We start from the raw sequence: 4,451 nt of genomic DNA, 5'->3' as shown, positions 1-4,451 counted from the left end.
ACAGTGGAAGGGGAAGCCCTGGGTCCTGCTAAGACTGAACCCCCAGTGAACTAGACTGTGGGGGGGAGGGCGGCAATGGGGGGAGGGTTGGGAGGGGAACACCCATAAGGAAGGGGAGGGGGGAGGGGGATGTTTGCCCGGAAACCGGGAAAGGGAATAACACTCGAAATGTATATAAGAAATACTCAAGTTAATAAAAAAAAATAAATAAATAAATAAATTTAAAAAAAATATGGGGTATAGATTTAAGTGGAGAATTCTCAGAAGAAGAAATTCAGCTTTCCGCCGGGGCAGCCATCTTCCAGTTACTCGCCAAAATGACGAACACAAAAGGAAAAAGGAGACGTACTCGGTATATGTTCTCTAGACCTTTTAGGAAACATGGAGTTGTTCCTTTGGCCACATACATACAAATCTACAAGAAGGGTGATATTATAGACATCAAGGGAAGGGTGATACTGTAGACATCAAGGAATGCCCCATAAGTGTTACCACGGCAAAACCGGAAGAGTCTACAATGTCACCCAGCATGCCGCGGGCATCATTGTAAACAAGCAAGTTAAAGGCAAGATTCTGGCCAAGAGGATCAATATGCGAATTGAGTGCATCAAGCACTCAAAGAGCAGAGACAGCTTCCTGAAGCGGGTGAAGGAGAATGATCAGAAGAAAAAGGAAGCCAAAGAGAAGGGCACCTGGGTTCAGCTCAAGCGCCAGCCTGCGCCACCCAGAGAAGCCCACTTTGTGAGGACTAACGGAAAGGAGCCTGAGCTAGCTGCTGGAGCCCAGTCCATACAGATTCACGGCCTAATGGACACATAGGAAATAAAGGACCTGGACTGCAAAAAAAGAAAGAAAGAAAGAAAGAAAGAAAGAAAGAAAGAAAGAAAGAAAGAAAGAAAGAAAGAAAGAAAGAAAGAAAGAAAGAAAGAAAGAAAGAAAAAGAAAAGAAATTCAAAGGATGAGAAACACTTAAAGAAACATCCAACATCTTTAGTCATCAGGGAAATAGGAATATAAACTTTTTTGAGATTTTCTCTTATACCCATTAGCATGGCTTGGGTAAGAAAGACTAGGGATGGTTCATGCTGGTGAGGATGTGAAGTAAAGACAACACTCATTCATTGCTGGTGGCAGTGCAAACTTACACGGCCATTGTGGAAGTCAGTGTGACGATTCTTTAGGAATTGAGAATCTAGATCTATGTCAAGGTCCAGCTATGCCAGCCTTGGCATACACCCAAAGGATTCTTCATCCTTCTGTAGATACACTTGCTCTACCATGCTCAGTGCTACTTTGTTCATAAGAGTCAAAGTTGGAAGCAACCTGGATGCTCCTCGACAGAAGAAAGGATAAAGAAAACGTGGTACACTTACAAAACAGAGTCTTACTCAATCATTAAAAATAATAAAATCATGAAATTGGCAGGCAAATGGATGGAACTAGAAAAAAATTTTCTTGGGTAAGTTATCCCAGATCAAGTGACCAAGAACCTGACAGTGAATAGCTCAGGAATCTAGGGAAAAACCAAATAAAGCAATAAAATGACTCCTAGTGACATTCTGCTATACTCATGGATCAGCGCCTGGCTCAGTTATAAGAGAGGCTTCCTCTTGCAAGAAATAGGGAAAAATACAGAGAACCACAGCCGGATACTGTGCAGAGTGTGAGAAACCTTGGAATACTCAGTCATAAATGGGATGTCTCCATTAAATCCTTCCCTTCTGGGCCCAGAGAACCCTGTAGAAGAAGGAAAAGGAGTGTGAGACCCAAATGGATGGAAAATGCCAAAGAAACAAGGCCCTGTAAATTCATGTGATCGAAGCCCATTTGAACTCACAGAGTCTGCACCCTGCAAGGGGCTGCACCAGGTCTTCCGCATGCAACCCATAGCTTCCAGTTTAGTGTTACTCAGGATGCTGGAGTGTGTGAAGGAGTGGCTCTCTGATTTTTGTCCATTCTCTTGGGCTCCTTTCCTTTGGTTAATTTGTTTTGTCCAACTCAGATATGTTAGTTTTCACTTTATGTTATATTTCATTATTATTCCTCAGAAACCTATTTTGTTTTTAACGAGAGGCAGAAGGGGAGCAAATCTGGACAGGAGTTGGAAGTGGGAAGAAGCTGAGAGGAGCAGAGGGAGGGGAAGCCATAATCAAAATATATTGTGTGCGTGGGGAAAAACCCTCTATATTTAGTAAAAGGAAAAAATTCAGAAAACCAGCAAAAAATGTGTAGTGGATTGATTTGTGGGGCTGCCAGTTTGCAAGCCAAAGTTGGACCTTTAGAGGTTCCATCCATCTGAGTAAAGGAAAAATTCGCTAGAATGCTGTACGAAATAATTGGACAAAATCAAACTGCAGGAATCTCGAAAGGACTGCAAGATCTTATTGTGTTACATTGAGATATCAGCTCCATTGCCTGCCAATGATGCCCAGAAGTTCTTGGGCAACAGTGACAAAACAACCTTTGAAAACTTGAGTAACCAATTTAAAAAAAAAAAGACAGTTAAATGTTTTGTACTTCCTATTTAGCTATTAAAAGAACAAACATTTCTGGTCCCTCTTGCATTATTTTTATTGGAACGTGTATGACTATATGATTATTTTTATACCATATCTGCATGTCCATATTTTTTTATACCGAGAAGAATGCTTCTGAATGTCCAGATTCAATTTCTTCCCTGAGAAAGGGACAGGATGGCAGAACTGAATATAGGACTTTTTAAAATAAATGTGCTAGAGAACTGTGTGCACGACTGACAATAGACTACTTGCCCACCATACAGGACAGTCTGGGGCTAAGCCCAAGACAAAGCAGTGACAAAGGCCAAAGGAATTTCTGTGACATCCAACCCAGACTTAGAAAATTTGATAACAGGATCAATTTTGACACTGAATTCTCCTTTGGGAAATTGACCTATTAGGCTCAAAAAAACCTTTACAGGACGGCTAAGAAAGTTCAGTATGTGTTCAGTTGAAAGTCCAGATTGAATCTCCAACAGTGGAGAGAACAGTAACCAGAACAACAACAACGATGACAACAATGATGACGACAACAACAACAGATTACAGATAAGAATAAAAACTGCATTTGACTACAGGGAAAATGAAGCAAAGACAGAAAACAGGAAATATCTGGTAGAGGCAAGAGGATACTAGGTAAGGCAGGTGGGCCAGCCTGCTGATGAGAAAGGCAAAGTCAGCTTTGTTGCAGAGGAAAACAAATCCTGAAGCACAGCGCGTAGAGCACAGCGCACAGCTGCAGAACTGAAGACAAACAATGGCTTTCTATTGTTCTTACTGTTCTGGAACACAAGACCCCCAACAGGAATTCCAGTCAGAGGATATGTCACCGACAACATGAGATCATTTCACCCCAGGATTTGTATTTATGTATCTTCTGCAGTAGATAGCTGTCAGGTGAGAAAAGAGGGCTTTGAGTTCGTCTTCCCAATGAAGTCTGTTTCTGGGAAGAGGTAACTTTTATGTCAGTACAGTGAGCACCACTTGGCTTATGTCTTATTAAACATTCTCTAAAATAGCATACCTTTAGCCTTGGAGAGAACTCAGGAAGAAGAGTAAGGTATGGAAACAGAATCCTTCATGTCAGTATTCGGGGTTTTAAGTCAGTAGCCTACAGAGCATGGGTTTGGTCAAACTGATAAAATTACCTAGCACAGACAGTTGATAATAATAAGCTTTGGGCAGCCATCACTTCGAGCTTTATCACAGGATGAAGGACAAAATCGTAGAGGAGTACATGCACAGGAATCCAGTGACCTAATTTCTCAGCCATCTCTATCACAAGCGATGGATGCTGTACTACTCTGTCTTTAATTCTGACACTGGTCTTTTTTGCAGCTAGAGGAAATGATCCCTATCCAGTTTTCCCACCTCTCCTGCAGGGGTTCCATGCATAGTATGTGGAACGATGACATTGGGTGTTCGCCTTTATGAAGCAGCAGCTTCTAATTAAAGAGACAGGGTTATCTATATAGACTCAATTATGTACATAATCTCATAGCACATAGAAATATGTATTACAAGATTTTTCATGAGGAGTGCAGGTGGTAAAATTATTAAAAATTTCAGCTTCCACAAACTAATGCATGATACATGTCATTTTGTTTTTTAAGTAAAGTAATGGCCACATGGTGTCTATGGTCAAAGTTCTTTTCCATCTCTCCATGGCCTGAAAAGCTGTCAGGGTGTCATATATTCCTATTTATCTTCTGCAGAGTGATACACACACACACAAGAAACTCTAACAACAGGCTGATTGGTACAGGAAGACTGCACACAATAACAGTAATGACTTGCTATGCAGAATATTATTGTATATGAATGTGTATGTACGTGTGTGCAGATGCACTCACATTTTTATGCATGTACAGAGGTCAGAGGTCAAGACTGAATATTTTCCTCTGTCATTCTCCAACTTATTTGTAGTTTTTA

At 41.0% G+C, this 4,451-nt stretch overlaps 1 pseudogene; it reads left to right on the top strand.

Moving 5' to 3' along the window:
• The first annotated feature begins 277 nt into the window (after positions 1-277).
• LOC148000257 (large ribosomal subunit protein eL21 pseudogene) lies at positions 278-808 on the top strand (annotated as a pseudogene).
• Positions 809-4,451: the final 3,643 nt, after the last annotated feature.

This window comes from Rattus norvegicus, chromosome 17, assembly GCF_021556685.1.
Source record: "Rattus norvegicus strain SHRSP/BbbUtx chromosome 17, alternate assembly SHRSP_T2T, whole genome shotgun sequence".
Classification (NCBI taxonomy): Eukaryota; Metazoa; Chordata; class Mammalia; order Rodentia; family Muridae; genus Rattus; species Rattus norvegicus.
Note: the sequence above shows the minus strand (reverse complement) of the source record. Positions and strands in the feature narration are given on the sequence as shown.